This window comes from Gigantopelta aegis, chromosome 13, assembly GCF_016097555.1.
Source record: "Gigantopelta aegis isolate Gae_Host chromosome 13, Gae_host_genome, whole genome shotgun sequence".
In the NCBI taxonomy this organism is placed as follows: domain Eukaryota; kingdom Metazoa; phylum Mollusca; class Gastropoda; order Neomphalida; family Peltospiridae; genus Gigantopelta; species Gigantopelta aegis.
In genome coordinates, this window is record NC_054711.1 from 26,931,261 (window position 1) to 26,951,286 (window position 20,026).

The window sequence follows — 20,026 nt, forward strand, 5'->3', positions numbered from 1 at the left end:
CATTACTTTGTATAATATGACCGGCCTCAGTGGCGTCGTGGTTAGGCCATCGGTCTACAGGCTGGTAGGTACTGGGTTCGGATCCCAGTCGAGTGAGTGCTCCGCAAGGCTCAATGGGTAGGTGTAAAACCACTTGCGCTGACCAGTGATCCATAACTGGTTCAACAAAGGCCATGGTTTGTGCTATCCTGCCTGTGTGAAGCCCAAATAAAAGATCCCTTGCTGCTAATCGGAAAGAGTAGCCCATGTAGTGGCGACAGCAGGTTTCCTCTCAAAATCTGTGTGGTCCTTAACCATATGTCTGACGCCATATAACCGTAAATAAAATTTGTTGAGTGCATCGTTAAATAAAATATTTCTCTTTGTTTCTAAACTAGTATAACTAAACCAGTTTAAAATGTAACTGTAAACACTTGCTGCATTAGAAAAAAATGTAGCGGGTTTCCACTGATGACTATACATGTCAGAATTACCAATAGCCAATGATTAATTAATTAATAAATTTACTCTAGTGGTGTTGTTAAACAAAACAACCTTTAATAGTCTTTTCACTAATATATACCGGTATAGTTAAAACACTTCGGCATATGGTTTAGTTAAGCTGGTATAACAAAAACAGTTTACATGTAAGTGTGAACGCAAACTGTTTTCGTTTAAGGCATACTGTCACGGATTTAAGGATCTTATTTTTCTACAAATGGATAATAACTAAAAATTACATTAATTGTTGGAAACCAAATCTAGCTATTGCATCACCTTAACTGAACCATGATGGAGTGAAATCCATGTCAACCCTGTCAACAATGTTAGTTTTTGAATTATGGACCATTGCCATAATTCAATTATTTTTACAAAATATCATTAATAAATGGAGTATGGTGGTTATGAAGATGGTTGAATAAAGTACATTTAGGGACAAATCAAATTATATTTGTTCAGGTAATACTTTGTTAGACCATTAAATAGGTCAGTGGTCTGTGACAATATGCCTTTAAACTAGGATACAGTCAAAGTGACAGTGACATTGCAGTCAGAATAAGCAGTAAGTGTATAAGCAACGGCCTAACAGATTTATAGTCCATTGTTGTTATGAAGGAAGGAAGGAAGGAAATGTTTTATTTAATGACGCACTCAACACATTATATTTACGGTTATATGGCGTAGGACAATTGGTTAAGGACCACACAAATATTCAGAGAGGAAACCCAATGTCACCACTTCATGGGCTACTCTTTTTGTTTAGCAGAAAGGGATCTTTTATATGCACCACCACATAGACAGGATAGCACATACCACAGCCTTTTGATGTACCAGTTGTGGGGCATTGACTGGAGCGAGAAATAGCCTTGTTGTTATGATGTCTTGCGCAAGTGTGGATATAACTACACTTCTATCTTATACTGGTATAGTTATTGCATGTGTGAATTTTCGTCATTTCCAACCAAATTTTTGTTCAGTTAAAATGAGTTTAAGTTGCATAAATATAAACAGATCATGACATCAAACTAATAGTGGCACAATGTCGTGTCCACAATGTACTTAACTTGACAGTGCAACATGCACCGTCAAGTTAACAAAGAATCAAGGAGGTAGGAAGGAAGGAAACGGTTTATTTAACGACACACCCAACACATTTTATTTACGGTTATATGGCGTCAGACATATGGTTATGGACCACACAGATATTGAGGGAGGAAACCCACTGTCACCACTTCATGGGCTACTCTTTTCAATTAGCAGCAAGGGATCTTTTATATGCACCCTCCCACAGACAGGATAGCACATACCACAGCCTTTCATGTACCTTACATGAGTGAGAGATAGCCCAATAGGCCCACTGATGGGGATCGATCCCAAACCGACCATGCATCAAGCGAGCGCTTTACTACTGGGATATGTCTCGCCCCGAAAGTTAAAAAAGAAACACTTTGTTATTAATACAAATAAAACCAACAATATATTAAAATAATGTTATGTCACAATAATCTTTCATACTATATCCCATTTGAATTACAAAAAGAAATTCATATTTGTTTTGAAAACATTAATAAAAAGTTAGGTTTTTTTGCTTAATGATACCACTAGAGCATACTGATTTATTAATCATTGGCTATTGGATGTCGGACATTTGGTAATTTTGACATATAGTCTCAGAGATGAAACCCACTATATATTTGCATTTGCAGCAAAGGATCACCATCCCAAGACAGGATGGCACATACCACAGCCTTTGATATACCAGTCATGGTGCACTGGCTGGAACGAGAAATAAACCAATGGGCTCACCAACGGGGATCTACCCTAAACCTACCGCACATCAAGCGAGTGCTTTACCACTGGTCTAAAGAAAGAAAGAAATGTTTTATTTAACAACGCACTCAACACATTTTATTTATGGTTATATGGCATCAGACATATAAGGTTAAGGACCACACAGATTTTGAGAGAGGAAACCCGCTGTCGCCACTACATGGGTACTCTTCTGATTAGCAGCAAGGGATCTTTTATTTGCGCTTCCCACAGGCAGGATAGCACAAACCATGGCCTTTGTTGAACCCAGTTATGGATCACTGGTTGGTGCAAGTGGTTTACACCTACCCATTGAGCCTTGCGGAGCACTCGCTCAGGGTTTGGAGTCGGTATCTGGATTAAAAATCCCATGCCTCGACTGGGATACGAACCCAGTACCTACCAGCCTGTAGACCGATGGCCTACCACGACGCCACCAAGGCTGGTACCACTGGTCTACATCCGCCCCTGAAAATGCTAACAAATTTCGAGTTCAAGTTGTAGAAGTTAACATCCAGTATACTACCTTCAATACCACCAGTTCTGTCAGGTGAACTATAATCAACAACTCCTTCAGAACCAACCAATCACATGGCAAAGATTCTTCAACCTTCACCTTTAAACAAGAATGTCTTCCAAACAGCTGTTTCCTTTTTCATGTTGGTAAAGCAAGGTACCTGGTGGCAGGAAACTTGGTTTGTTTTTTGTTTATATAAGCTGTGTAATGGTGGTCAGCTGTAGACCTAGGATAAGTGGTTAATTGATTTTGTACTTTTTCCAAAAAGTGTGAGTGTTCTACACACACATATACAGTTTGCAGTGGAAAAGGAAGGTTTGTTTAACAACACCATGGCACATTTTTAGTTTAAACAGCTGTTTGGTGTCTAAATATAACAACAGTGAAACTGTCAAAACCAGACTCTCTCTGTAAACCGGAATTCCCTCAAAACCTTGTTTGACGCCCAAAATAGCTGATCTCTGTTTTCGTGCTGGGGTGTCGTTAAACATCCATTCATTAATTCCCTCAAAACCTCACATTTTTCACAGGCACTCTCTAAATACCACTAAAGAAAACACAAGCATTAAAGAGATCAAGAAACTGTTTTGATGTCATTGTTAAGGTCCGGCTTTTGCAACTGGCCGTAAATGACCATGACATTGTAATTGTGTCATGTGATATTGTTTAGGTTGCTATTGGCTTTTTATCTACAGTATCAAACATGCAAGTCCGGGTGTGTGTGTGTGTGTGTGTGTGTGTGTGTGTGTGTGTGTGTGGTGTGTGTTTGCTACAAACTATAACATTAACAACATTACTTTGTATAATATGAGGTGAGTTACTTCATTTTAAAACATCAGACAAACACATCTGATGCACTACTAACAATAAATGTTACAGAAATCAAACTAAGAAACTTTGCAGTCTAAGTCTATTATAGTAGAACAATAAGCAAGTGATGTATTGTTTCTAGTCTGACTAGACTATTAATAAAGACTCATTCCATCATAATACTTCAGTCCCAGTCATTTGGTATGCTATATTATTATGAAGCAAAAAAAAGTGTGGTTTTATGCACGGCGGTTACCATAAAATTCATAAAATAAAGCACATCATTTTATAAACCACACATTGAAATTCACAGTAAAAAAACGTAGCGGCTTATATGCCGAAAAATATGGTACATTAAAATTATATTACACCCATCGCATAACTTATTTGTGAATGGAGGGTGTCTCCAAGTGTTATGTAATATTTTGGGGGGTGTACGGTCTAGCATTATGGAGCATTACAGGGGTTGGGGGGGTGTAATTTTGACCAAAATAGTGTTACGTAATATTTGAACGGCCCCCTACCACATCCTTAAATAATTTAATCAGGGTCTCCTCATTTATCAGTCTCAAAACATTAAACAACAAAATTCTCAGACATATTTTGCACATTTCTTTTCTTTTATCTAACATACCAATGATTTACAACCGTTTTTACAATTTCAACAGATGTCCATTCAATCTATACTCCTTTAATTTACATTTTAACTGAGGGCCATAAAAACCTGCAGCTCATATACATTACAGGTACTTAAAGATGCAGTCATAAACTTGCACAATGACAGCTTCCCGCCAAAATTATTTATTAACTTCTTCTTTGAAACATAAACATTGTACCTTAAAATATATGCCCATAAAAAATTGCAGCCAAATAATTAAATTTTGTATTGGACAACCAACAAAAATGGGCACATTCAGTTGAGGCAAACACTGTGTAACCTTATGCCAGACAGATGTTGTCATCAAGTTTTCTGTCTTTGTACAAGTCATCTGCCTCTGTTAGTCAACTTGCCAGAATTTTGGGATTGTCTGATTTCACAATACAGCACATATACAACTTATCACACCAAACGACCATGCGTCATGACACACAAGACAGTACATGTACAACATATCACACTAAACGACCATGCGTCATGACACACAATACAGTACATGTACAACTTATCACACTAAACGACCATGTGTCATGACACACAATACAGCACATGTACAACATATCACACTAAACGACCATGCGTCATGACACACAATACAGTACATGTACAACTTATCACACTAAACGACCATGTGTCATGACACACAATACAGCACATGTACAACTTATCACACATAACACATGTACAACTTATCACACTAAACGACCATGTGTCATGACACACAATACAGCACATGTACAACTTAAACACATGTACAACTTGTCACACTAAACGACCATGTATCATCACACACAAAACAACACATGTACAACTTACCACACTAAACGACCATGCATCATGACACACAATACAACACATGTACAACTTATTACACTAAACGACCATGCATCATGACACACAATACAACACATGTACAACTTATTACACTAAACGACCATGCATCATGACACACAATACAACACATGTACAACTTATTATACTAAACGACCATGCATCATGACACACAATACAACACATGTACAACTTATTACACTAAACGACCATGCATCATGACACATAATACAACACATGTACAACTTATTACACTAAACGACCATGCATCATGACACACAATACAGCACATGTACGACTTATCACACTAAACGACCACACATCATGACACACAATATAACACATGTACTAGTAATAAATGACACTGTCATGAGACGAAAATTAAACAGGATGATCTAGCTAATCTAAATATTAAACATGTTAAAACAAGATTGGAATTTTTAAACAAACAGGGTGTTATTTGTTCACCTCTGACATTGTCACTTGTTAAATATTGTTACAAGTATATTAATTATAATTGTGCTAGAATATTGCAACCATTATAACATGTATTGTTTTCTTCTTCTTCTTGTTTTCTTTTCTTAATGTTGATATTATTATTCATGTCTGTATAATTCATAAACAGAAATAAATGATTGAATTGAAAATTGAATTGATTGGTGACCATGTGACACTATAAGCTATTTGTTCACCTCTGACACTGTGACCATGTGACACTATAAGCTATTTGTTCACCTCTGACACTGTGACCATGTGACACTATAAGCTATTTGTTCACCTCTGACACTGTGACCATGTGACACTATAAGCTATTTGTTCACCTCTGACACTGTGACCATGTGACACTATAAGCTATTTGTTCACCTCTGACACTGTGACCATGTGACACTATAAGCTATTTGTTCACCTCTGACACTGTGACCATGTGACACTATAAGCTATTTGTTCACCTCTGACACTGTGACTATGTGACACTATAAGCTATTTGTTCACCTCTGACACTGTGACTATGTGACACTATAAGCTATTTGTTCACCTCTGACACTGACACTGTGACCATGTGACACTATAAGCTATTTGTTCACCTCTGACACTGTGACCATGTGACACTATAAGCTATTTGTTCACCTCCGACACTGTGACCATGTGACACTATAAGCTATTTGTTCACCTCCGACACTGTGACCATGTGACACTATAAGCTATTTGTTCACCTCCGACACTGTGACTATGTGACACTATAAGCTATTTGTTCACCTCTGACACTGTGACTATGTGACACTATAAGCTATTTGTTCACCTCTGAAACTGTGACTATTTACCGGCCTCGGTGGCATCGTGGCAGACCATCGGTCTACAGGCTGGTAGGTACTGGGTTCGGATTGCAGTCGAGGCATGGGATTTTTAATCCAGATACCGACTCCAAACCCTGAGTGAGTGCTCCGCAAGGCTCATTGGGTAGGTGTAAACCACTTGCACCGACCAGTGATCCATAACTGGTTCAACAAAGGCCATGGTTTGTGCTATCCTGCCTGTGGGGAGCGCAAATAAAAGATCCCTTGCTGCTAATCAGAAAGAGTAGCCCATGTAATGGCGACAGCGGGTTTCCTCTCAAAATCTATGTGGTCCTTAACCATATGTCTGACGCCATATAACCGTAAATAAAATGTGTTGAGTGCGTCGTTAAATAAAACATTTATTTCTTTCTTTTTTCTGTGACTATTTGTTACCATAGTGTAATGATTGCAGGATGGGATTAATCAAGGCTAGATAAGTGTTTTTTGTTTATAGTGAGTAGATTTGTTTTTAACCCTATAGTAAATACAGAAGTTGCTGGTTCTGGTAAGTGTTTTTTGTTTTTAGTCCGGGCAGGACGTAGCCCAGTGGTAATCCTGTCTGTGGGATTATATTGAAAAAGAAACCGCTGTCACCACTTCATGGGCTACTCTTTTCGATTAGCAACAAGGGATCTTTTATATGCACCATCCCACAGACAGGATAGCACGTACCACAGCCTCTGATATACCAGTTGTGGTGCATTGGCTGGAGCGAGAAATAACCCAACGGGTCCACTGACGGGGATATATCCCAGATCGACCTCGCATCAAGCGAATGCTTTACCACTAGGGCTATGTCCTGCCCTCTTTATATGCACCATCCCACATACAGGATAGCACATACCACAGCCTCTGATATACCAGTCGTGGTGCACTGCTGGAGCAAGAAATAGCCCAATGAGTCCACTGACGGGGATCGATCCCAGATCGACCGCGCATCAAGTGAATGCTTTACCACTAGGGTTACATTCCGCCCTCTTCAAGGGTATTGAACCCGACAAACAAGTTAAGGCCAATGGGAAACTAGATACTGGCTGTAATACATAATCGATGTATGGCAACGGTGAGACTTGTAGACAAGAAATTGCATTATGGATGCAGTCATTTAGTTAAAATTTTCAAACCCTCCGAGGGATACTTATCTGCCGACAACAAAACCGTTCAATTAATGCTCCAACAACAGGGTTAGGGACGGTACAGCTGGGTATTCCCCTAACAGGGACTGTTTTCTTTGTGCCAGTGAAAACATTTTTCAAAGCCGGCAAAGTCACAGGTGATAAGACAAAAGCCCATGTCGAGTACCAATCAATATGTTTTAACTTTAATATCCATTTTATTTACAGAATGCTGTATTTCTGAAATTGTACTACCAGGGCCATCAGGCGCTGTTTGACCCCACCACCCTGAGGAAAACGGCTCAGAATCTTTCGTTGTTGTGATACAAATTCCAATAGGTCAGGTGCTTTTCCGATAGCAGGGTTGTTTTTTTTGTGTTTGTTTGGAATTGTTTTGTTCTTTTTATCCTACTGCCCCCTTTCCTTTCTCTCCTCTGACTTCCATCTCATTTCTTCCTGACCTCGAAGCTCATCCTATCTTTCAACTTTTGTTGCTGTCCACCTCCACATCCCAGTCCCCGTCTCTTCAACCGCAATAGCTAGGTGTTTGGTCTCTTGTGACTATTTGTGACAAACACCTGCTATTTCTCATGGGCTTTTAGCTGTAGATTTAGTCTGACCACTTTGGAAAGTGTCACATTGCCGACATTCAATTTCACATTACCGACATTAATTTTCACATTACCGACATTCAATTTCACATTGCCGACATTCAATTTCACATTACCGACATTCATTTTCACATAACCGAGGTTACTTTCTGGTATTGTTAAAGAAGGAAGGAAAGAAATATTTTATTTAACAACGCACTCAACATAATTTACTTATGGTCGGACATATGGTTAAGGACCACACATATATTGAGAGAGGAAACCCGCTGTCACCACTTCACAGGCTACTCTTTTTTATTAGCAGCAAGGGATCGTTTATATGCACCACCCCACACAAAGGACAGTACATACCACGGTGTTTGTTACACCAGTTGTGGATCGCGCACCAGGCGAGTGCTGTACCACTAAGCTACGTCCTACCCTGGTACTATGGTCTCACTACACAGATCACTTCCTGGTGAGAGTTCATTCATCACGGTCCACTATAGTTCCTAATTGTGACACAAGTTATGGTTGAACACATTATATTTACGGTTATATGGCGTCAGACATATGGTTAAGGACCACACAAATACTGAGAGAGGAAACCTGCTGTCGCCACTTCATGGGCTACTCTTTTCGATTAGCAGCAAGGGATCTTTTATATGCACCATCCCACAGACAGGGTAGTACATACCATGGCCTTTGATATACCAGTCGTGGTACACTGGCTGGAACGAGAAATAGCCCAATGGGCCCACTGACAGGGATCGATCCCAGACCGACCGCGCATCGAGTGGATGCTTTACCACTGGGCTACATCCTGCACCAAATTCTTAAAGGGACATACTCTAGTTTTTAAACACTAAGGCAGATTTTTTACTATTAGAGCCATTTTTGATAACTGAAATCATACTTTACTTAGATTTTATGGTTTTGATTATCAATTTCCATACATTCGAAGTGTTTTTGGTCATCCTGGTGTTTTTAATATCACAAAATACATTTTTCATATTTTTAAAAAAATGCACGTGCGTTTGAGAAGTAACAGTTATGGAGTCGAGTTTTAGTCTATTTTTGGGGGTATTTCACCATTTCAAAGTCACAGACTCATGTTTCACTGAATTGTAACTTTATTCAAATGTGTTGCAGGTTTGTAGATTAACTAAACTTAGTGTTAATTTTCACGGGTTGAAACTAGGGTCTGTTCCTTTAAACTTCAGTCCTGCAGTAATAAAATTACAAAAAAATCTAAATTGAAGGAAAACAACACCTCAGTACATTTAAAGCTTCTGTTTTGTGTATAGCACATGGTTATTTCTACAATAGGCTATCAGGGCTCCACAGTAGCGGTAGCCTAGGGTGTTTTGGCTACTGATTTCTCACCCAGGCTACCAGATGTCTAAACACAGTAGTCCACTGGGCTACCAGGGTTTGTTTTCTCAAATTTGACTCCATGGCTTTGACTTTGGGAATTTTAGCATTGTTTTACAAAACATTGGGAATTTTCAGTTTCATTTCAAAAACATCTTATTAAGCTAAGATGGAATTTAAAAGAGTAATAATACTATACATGTACTTGTATTTATACAAATTAATATATCTATTTTGCATTATGAAACATTATATTACAGGGAGGGAATTAGGTGTCTTTGTCAAGTGGTATTATCATTTTCAAAATATATCTTATATATGTTATATGTTTTATTTAACAATGCACTCAACACATTTTATTTACGGTTATATGGCGTCAGACATATGGTTATGGACCACACAGATTTTGAGAGGAAACCCGCTGTCGCCACTACATGGGCTACTCTTTCTGATTAGCAGTAAGAGATCTTTTATTTGCGCTTCCCACAGGCAGGATAGCACAAACCATGGCCTTTGTTGAACCAGTTATGGATCACTGGTCGGTGCAAGTGGTTTACACCTACCCATTGAGCCTTGCAGAGCACTCACTCAGGGTTTGAAGTTGGTATCTGGATTAAAAATCCCATGCCTCGACTGGGATCTGAACCCAGTACCTACCAGCCTGTAGACCGATGGCCTAACCACGACGCCTCAGGAATTTTTTACTCCAAAATTGGGAATAAAAAACAACATGGCCTTTGGGAAATGGTGCCGATTATCGGAGTCTAAAAACATAACTGTTAAAACCTTGGTTACTAGATTTTTTTGGCACATCTGGTTATTACACAATTGTCAAGATTCTTAAACACCTAAGACAACATGTTTTAATAAATAAAAAAAATTATTTAGCTTTTTTTTCTCTTTTTATTTTTTTTATTAAAATTATGGGGATACCAAATTACCAGCAATCGATTCTACATTAATCCATGCATGGTATGGTTGGGGTGGTTTCTTTAATTCTAGAGTGCTTATTTTTGTGCTTAAATCCAATCAAGGTTCAAGCACGCTGTCCTGGGCACACACCTCGGCTATCTGGGCTGTCTGTCCAGGACAGTGGGTTAGTTGTTACTTAATTGTTAGTGGTTAGTGAGAGAGACCTATTAAGTCATTAACACCCGCTCTGGGTGGGAGCCAGTACCGAGCTGTGAACCCAGTACTTACCAGCCTTAACCTTCTGACTACTGCAGACGAGATATCTCACCCGACGTCACGTCAGTCGATATACTGTATACTGTATACAGTCCATTCCCCAATTCATATTTCCCGCCGTTTTGCACACGACACTCACCGGAAACGGAAATATAATTAAAGAAAAAAGATTTTTTTTTTAAATGGTGGCTTTTGTTTTGATTTTTTCAATTGAAAATACCTTGAAATTTTGAGTTCAAAAAGTGGTTTTCGGCAAGTATTTTCACTTGACAACAATGGCGGCACGTCGCGGTCATTTTCAGGGATCGATAGCTGATTGTGACAGCTAATTTGAAAATAAATTTGATCGTTTTACCAACAACGAAAATTACCAAATATTGCAATATGAATCTTAGTTCGGTTTTTAACAAAAATATCTGGTCAAAAAACCAGTTATCGGGAATAATGGACATAAATACTGGACAGCTGGCCACAAATGCCCGTAAGTAAGCGCAACTTTTTCGATTTTTTGCCTAATTTTAATCACCATTAGCCGATCTAAAATAATAAAAATTACAAAAAAAGACACAAAAATAATACTTACCGATTAATATATGAACTTTATTTCATGTTTTTATAAAACATTTAAGTGAATATATGTGAGTAAAAATTATAAACTTGTACCCACTCAATGTGGTTTTTGTTAAAAATTAATCCAGTAGTCTAAAGGTTAAATCCGATGGCTTAAACACGACACCACCAAGGTCGGTAATCCTTTATAAATCATATCACAGCAAGAAGAGGTAAAAATATACCAATTTTCATTAATACATGAATAGCATTTGTTTACTTTTTAACCCTTGATTAATCCATCTTAAACCATATCAAAACAAGAAAAGACAAAAATAGAAGAAAAAATTGCATTAATACATGCATGGCACAGCTGGCATGGCATTTTTTTTTTTTTTTTTTTTTTTTTTTTGGGGGGGGGTGGGGGGGGGATTTGAGGGTGGTTTGTTGCTGTGGGTTTTTTTTAATTGATTCTAAAACTCTTGATTAATAGAATGAAATGAAATGTTTTATTTAACGACGCACTCAACACATTTTATTTACTGTTATATGACGTCGGATCTTGATTAACAGAGACAAAAAGATGTAAATGTTCCATTAATCCATGCATGGCAAGTGATTTAAAAATAAATAAATCTAGAACCCTTGATTAATCCATCTTAAATCATATCGTAATGAGAGGCGGCAAAAATATATAAATTTTTCATTAATCCCTTCATGGAATGTGGGTTTTTTTTTTTAATTTCTAGAACCTTTGATGAATTCATATTAAACCATATCATGAGAAGGAATGGCAAAAATAGACACAATATTCACAATAAGTAATTTTGTGTTTTAATTCTCGAACCTTTGATTAATCCATCTCAAACCATATGATAAGAAGAAGAACCAAAAATAGACTAGTGTTTCATTAATCCATGAATGGCGTATGGTCGAGTATTGTAAAGATTGAGACTTGGTGCACTTCAACCATTGTTTTTGCTAATAAAAACATCAGAAGAGACACCGAAAGGTTACGAACAAGTTTCACAGAAACAGAATGAATGAATGAATGTTGAACGCCAGCACAAAAAATACATCGGCTATTGGGTGTCAAACTATGGTAATGCAAACAAATAAAGTGATGATCAACATCAATATAAGAATTCAAGATATAAATAAAAACACAGTGTAAAGAACTGTGCAAAAATACAAATATCACAGATAGATATAGACTTTTATTCAAAATTTTAATTGTATCTCGAAGAAAACAAGGAGATTTGTGCTGTATTGGCCATTCTCAAAGACAATGTTACACCCCTGCACCACGGTAAGGTTACAGCACGCACAGGGGTCACAGAAACAATGTTACACCCCTGCACCACGGTGAGGTTACAGCATGCACAGGGGTCACAGAAACAATGTTACACCCCTGCACCATGGTGAGGTTACAGCATGCACAGGGGTCACAGAAACAATGTTACACTCCTGCACCACGGTAAGGTTACAGCATGCACAGGGGTCACAGAAACAATGCAATACAAACAGGTATAACCAGAAGAAAATATTTGTTTTTATCATTTTTAACCATCTTCACCAATTCCTGTTTTCACCCCGAAAACAAAACCCAGCATTATCACAAATACAGAAATAGACAAAAATGGTTTGGTTTGGTTGGCAAAAATGACAGCTTTCAGTCATGTGACACATTGGGAGGGGGATGGTGCACATAAAAGATCCCTTGCTGCTAATCGGAGAGAGTAGCCCATGAAGTGGCGACAGCGGGTTTCCTCTCAATATCTGTGTGGTCCTTAACCATATGTCTGACACCATATAACCCTAATTAAAATGTGTTGAGTGCGTCGTTAAATAAAACATTTCTTTCATTGGGAGGGATTCGGTGAGGCCACGATAAAGTAATTAAATGGGTACTAACAGAGTTGGAGGTCTTATCAAATAAACATCAAATAAAGCACTAACAGATTATAATGCCAGAAATTCTGCTTTTCATGATTTTAACTACCGACTACTAAAAGCCTTTTTCATTTTATTTGACTTTATATGATATTGTAATAAATTAAGATAATTTTTTTGTATTATACATTTTATTATATAACCCCTAAATAAAATGATATGATGTTTCATTATTCATTGTGTTATGAATTTTACTGTCCTTTTTAACAGTTGGTTTTTAAAAAAGGAGGTGTGTTTTTTTAATACAACAAAAAAGCATTTCTTATAAGTAACCTCAATTGAATAAGTGAATGTGGCATTATATTATACATTTTATTATATAACCCCTAAATAAAATGTTATGATGTTTCATTATTCATTGTGTTATGAATTTTACTGTCCTTTTTAACAGTTGGTTTTTAAAAAAGGAGGTGTGTTTTTTTAATACAACAAAAAAGCATTTCTTATAAGTAACCTCAATTGAATAAGTGAATGTGGCATTATATTATACATTTTATTATATAACCCCTAAATAAAATGATATGATGTTTCATTATTCATTGTGTTATGAATTTTACTGTCCTTTTTAACAGTTGGTTTTTAAAAAAGGAGGTGTGTTTTTTTAATACAACAAAAAAGCATTTCTTATAAGTAACCTCAATTGAATAAGTGAATGTGGCATTATATTATACATTTTATTATATAACCCCTAAATAAAATGTTATGATGTTTCATTATTCATTGTTTTATGAATTTTACTGTCCTTTTCAACAGTTGGTTAAAAAAGGATGGTTTTTTTAATACAATAGAAAAAGCATTTCTTTTAAGTGACCTCAACTAAATGTGGTGGCATCATAGAAATTAACACTGCGTTTACTCTCGACTTTACAATACTGTTAAAGGCACGCCATTTGTTTTAGGAGTAGTGTGTTTGGAACGGTGTTTATTACATGTATATCAGCAGTGTTCCAGTGGACTTTATTTTCATTTGATATTACTATAACCATATTTATGTACAGGTAAGTGACATTTGTATTGCTGTCAGTTTCAAAGCATGATCCTTCTAGTGAAGTCAAACCTTAGGGTCTTGAAATTACAAATACTCAACTGTATCTTTTTAGGGTGGGCTTGTTTGGGATTTTTTTTATTATTATTAATTTTTTTTTTGGGGGGGGGGGGGGGGGATTTTTTGGTGGATTTGTTTTAAATTCTGAAACCCTTGATTAATCCATCTTAAACCATATCACAAGAAGAAGAAGAGACAAAAATATACCAATTTTTCATTAATCCATAATTGTGCGGATACAATTTATTCCAAGCAAGGGTATGGCCTCCGATCAATAAAGAAACATTTGGCGAGCACATAAACACACAGATGTATTTCCTCTTCCTCTCCCTCCCCCCCCCCCCCCCCCCTGCATCTGGCATCTGAAAATGATTCCTGGGAGTTGAAGAAAATCGGTGGTCTGACTAATCATGGTCAATCAGACTTGGAAGACAACCTCCTGGTTGCAGCTTTCTCCGACTCGCTCCGGAATTCAATGATGGAGAGTGACTGGAGGGCTGTTAATTTTAAATGTGTGCAGAAAATCTATAGGAGAGGTGCAAGGTTAGACAATTGTGGCGCATGCACAGAGTTCAGTCGTGGGGGACGCGCGCAGAGTTCATCTCACTTGTCAGGCTTTTTAATCAAAATCCTAAACTCGCCACAATAATTTTTAATTTTTTTACACGGTTGTCGCCATTTTGAAATGTAGGTTTCAATAAGCAGATTTTTAATTAAAATCCAAAACTTACCATAAGAATATGTACAATTTTTATTAGGTCGTCACCAATTTGAAATGTAGGTCTCACGAAACAGATTTTTAATGTAGGTCTCACTAAACAGATTTTTAATCATAATCCAAAACTTGCCACAAGAATTTATATAATTTTTACAAGATTGTCGCCATTTTGAAATGTAGGTTTCACTAAACAGATTTTTAATCATAATCCAAAACTTCCACAAGAATTTATACAATTTTTACAAGGTTGTCGCCAGTTTGAAAAGTAGGTTTCACTAAACAGATTTTTAATCCAAATTGAAAATTTGCCTCTATTTTTATACTGTACCCATTTTGAAATGTAGATCTCACCAAGCACATTTTAAAATGATAATACAAAACTTTCTATGAGAATTTATAAGTTTTAACAATGTTACCATTTTGAAATATCACCTGATACATTACAAACTGACCTGTATTAATCAGCTAACTGTCTAAAGAGGCCACCTTATATACTAAGATTATTCTACCAAGTCACCTTTTATCTCATATAGTAGAAATGTATCGCTGCCATATAACCGTAAATAAAATGTGTTGAGTGCATCGTTAAATAAACCGTTTCCTTCCCACTGAGATTATTACTAATAATTACTGTGATTTACTTGAGTTAGTAGATCGCTCACCTGAGCTGCTAACATTAGACTGAGGGACCAAATCCCCTCACTGGACCCATTCTCTGATTGGGTTTTTTCCCATTCCAACCAGTGTCCCATCACTGGTATACCAAAGGACCTAGTATGTGCTGTCCTGTCTGTCAGAATGCATATATAAAAGATTTCTTGCTGCTAATGAAAACATGTAGTGGATATTTGCACACAAGGCTACATTTCACAATTACCAAAAATGTTTACATAGATCTATATCCAATACCCAATGATTAATAACTCAATAAATCAATCAATATGCTGTGGGGGTGTTGTTAAACTAAACAAACCATAACCTTTTCTATTCACCAGTTATACAAAAACTAAAATCTAAAATCAAACACCTCTATAAAGACTATAATCCTAAACTGTACAGCGACAGCTTGGACAGATCCACACCTATAACTGTGTCAAAGGTCAACGCCCAGGGCCGACCTCTGTTTGAACTTGAGGAAGAGTTATGTCACCCAGGTTGGCGGACTTGCATAAGGTCTCTTTTGCTGGTCAGTGGAGCGAGACTATGGCCCGTTACACTGAATGCCTCCAGTTTGGAGGTGGGTGATAAAGTTAACTGTACAAAGGCGTCAGCTCAATACACCAAACCATTGGCTATTATTGGCTCATTAAGTGTAACTTGGGCCAGCCATTATTAAATAATGGTCAATCTATTATTAAATCCGGCTTCATCAGTTGCTCAATACGGATTACTCTTAGATGTTTCAGTTCTTTCTTCAAGTCACTGAAGCTTCCTTATTGCAAAGCAAAACCGGCCTTGGTGGTGCAGGGGTTAAGCCATCGGACTACAGGCTGGTAGGTACAGGGTTCGCAGCCCGGTACTGGCTCTAACCCAGAGCGAGTTCTTAAGGGCTCAGTGAGTAGGTGTAAGACCACTACACCCTCTTCTCTCTCACTAACCATTAACCAACTAACAACTAACTATCTGTTGTGTACAGACAGCCCAGATAGCTGAGGTGTGTACCCAGGACAGCGTGCTTGAACCTTAATTGGATGTAAGCACGAAAAAAAGTTGAAATGAATGAATTAATGCAAAGCAAAATAAGGAACAAAGTAAAGTTTGTTTTATTTAACGACGCCACTAGAAGATTTTTTATCTTATCATCGGCTATTGGACGTCAAACATATGGTCATTCTGACACTGTTTTTTAGAGGAAACCTGCTGTCACCACACAGGCTACTCTTTTACAACAGGCAGCAAGGGATCTTTTATTTGCGCTTCCCACAGGCAGGATAGCACAAACCATGGCCTTTGCTGAACCAGTTATGGATCACTGGTCGGTGCAAGTGGTTTACACCTACCCATTGAGCCTTGCGGAGCACTCACTCAGGGTTTGGAGTCGGTATCTGGATTAAAAATCCCATGCCTCGACTGGGATCCGAACCCAGTACCTACCAGCCTGTGTTTAACGATACCATGGACTATACTGTTTGATTAGTGACAATTACTAACCAGCTAAAAATGTATAAGTACTATTTAACATTGTAAAATTGAGTAGCAATCTGTGAAATTTTCATAGCAACCATGATGCAAATACTAAACAAAGTGTTCCCTGGAGATCGACCTTAACATTATTTAAAGTACAGCTATTTGGTATCTAACATTGTCACATTTACGGGGATATATTATAAAAACACAGACAGAAGTTTGTTTTGTTTAACAACACCACAAGAGTACACTGATTTAGTAATCATCGGCTAATGGATGTCAAACATTTGCTCATTATGACACAGTCATTGAGAAGTAACCTGCTACATTTCCTTCCATTAGTAGTAACGGATCTTTTATATGCACCATCCCACAGACAGGATTGCACATACTATAGCCTTTCATATACCTGTCTTAGTGCACTGGCTGGAACGAAAATAGCTCTATGGGCCCACTGATGGGGATAGATCCTTGACCGACAGCACATCAGGCGTGCGCTTTACCACTGGGCTACATCCCTCCCTGAAGCATTATTTAAAGTACAGCACTATATATATATGCACAACAATTCAGCTCAATATCTCAAGGCATTGTGAAAAAAAACCCATCTGAAAAAACATATATCACAGGGATCATACATTGCTTAATTGAAGAGTTCAGGCACAAAATGCGATATAAACCATTTTGTATCTAGTTTTTAGTTAAAGCCATTATTGTATGTCAGTAAGGGTTAATCGTAGGCCCGCTGTTTTGCTGCAAAACGTGATTGATCCTTATGAAATTGTATTGGGTAAATCCCGTTTTTTTAAAAATCAAAACGCGATATACGCCAATTAAAAAAATATTTTTTACTGAAAATGAAAAATGGATATATTGCGTTTTGCGCCTGAACTCTTCATATATAACGACCTGCACACCAGACTTTTTATAATGTAATTTGCTGAAAATGCTAATACTGAAGTTGGTGTACTCACAGACTTGTCACAATGAATGTGTTCTCAACAGGATATTTTTCAGCGGACAATCAAATAAGCAGCTCACTTCAAAGGAATCCTCACGACAGGCACTGGAATGAAAGAAGCCCAGTATAATTAATTGACAGGGTCTGCGCAAAATGTAGTGTACAAAATGTAGTGTACGTGGGCCATTGTAAAAAGCATTAACAAATGTAGTGTACGTCTGCCATTGTAAACAGCATTAACAAATATAGTGTACATTTGCCATTGTAAACAGCATTAACAAATGTAGTGTACGTTTGCCATTGTAAACAGCATTAACAAATATAGTGTACATTTGCCATTGTAAACAGCATTAACAAATGTAGTGTATGTTTGCCATTGTAAACAGCATTAACAAATATAGTGTACATTTGCCATTGTAAACATCTACCGTTGTAAATGTCATTAACAAATGTAGAGTATGTCTGCCATTGTGAAACATCTGCCATTGTAAAAACAACAATTAGCAAACGTAGTGTACGTCTGCCACTGTAAATGTCTGCCAATGTAAACATCACTAACAAATGTAGAGTACATCTGCCATTGTAAACCTTTACCAATGTAAACATCACTAACAAATGTAGAGTACATCTGCCATTGTAAACCTTTACCATTGTAAACATCACTAACAAATGTAGAGTACATCTGCCATTGTAAACATCTGCCATTGTAAACATCACTAACAAATGTAGAGTACATCTACCATTGTAAACATCACTAACAAATGTAGAGTACATCTGCCATTGTAAACATCTGCCATTGTAAACATCACTAACAAATGTAGAGTATGTCTGCCATTGTAAACAGAATTTTTAAAAGTAGTGTATGTGTGTCATTGTAAATGTCTGCCATTGTAAACATCATTAACAAATGAGACGTCATGCATAACTTAGAGCATGCACCATTATCTGAGGGGCAGCAGGGGTGGGATGTAACTAACCCAGTGGTAAAGCACTTGCTTAATGCATGGTCGGTCTAGGCTCAATCTCAGCCCATTGGGTTATTTCTCAGCCCATTGGGTTATTTCTCAGCCCATTGGGTTATTTCTCAGCCCATTGGGTTATTTCTCGTTCCAGCCAGTGGTATATCAAAGGCTGTGACATAGGCACACAGGCTCCCATTTTTGTAGGAGGCAGACTTGTTTTCGCCCAAATTAAACAAAAATGTCTGAATCTGGATAACATTATCAGTAGCATTACTGCCAAACAGCCATATAGGGTTGCAAACAAATCACTAAATATTTTCACATGGATTACAACTAATTTTGCCGGTAGAATTGTGGAAATACATGGTAAAAAGTTCTCAGGTTAGATCATTTTGGCTGAATATCTCTCTTGCTTTTACTTGAATTTGATTTGATCTAGTGACCTCAGCGGACTCGGGCTTATAAACAGATTCCTTGCTGGTTTCTGAACACTGTAGCTGTATGGCATTTTGAAAATGAAATCGTCAAATATTTTTCTTTAAATTCCTTTAAACACTTCTATCCATGGTCATGGTGCACTGGCTGGAGCGAGAAATAGCGCAATGGGCCCACTGACCGACCAAGCGAGCGCTTTACCACTGGGCTAAGCCTCACACCCCCCCTCCCCCATAATCTTCCAGGAGATACAAAATTCAATAGCACTACAAGTGCCTCTGCCTGCTACTGACCCCGACACTTGCCAGAATGTACGACACTTGCCAGAATGTACGACACTTGCCAGAATGTACGGTCCTTCCTATCACCTGACCTGATCTGATAGACTTTTAGAAAAAGGAAAAATAGCAGATGAAATAAATAGAACAACAAACTTGGCATCTCGTGAAATAATTTTCATTTGTCACTCGCAAAAGATCATAACTCGTTTATTATCCTCTTTATAACACTAAAAAATGACAATACCATACTAAGCAAAAATCCTTTAAAATTTTATGTAAAAAAAAA

The 20,026-nt window shown here is 37.5% G+C and overlaps 1 protein-coding gene across 2 annotated transcripts in view; it reads right to left on the minus strand.

Annotated features, from left to right (window-relative positions):
* The window catches only part of LOC121387800 (retinoic acid receptor gamma-like), a 176,456-nt gene that overhangs the window by 96,004 nt on the left and 60,426 nt on the right, over positions 1-20,026 (minus strand). For both annotated transcript variants that reach the window (XM_041519008.1, XM_041519006.1), the window contains exon 2: positions 18,076-18,167. The gene's annotated coding sequence lies outside the window, so the exon portion shown is untranslated. The remainder of the gene's footprint in view (positions 1-18,075; positions 18,168-20,026) is intronic.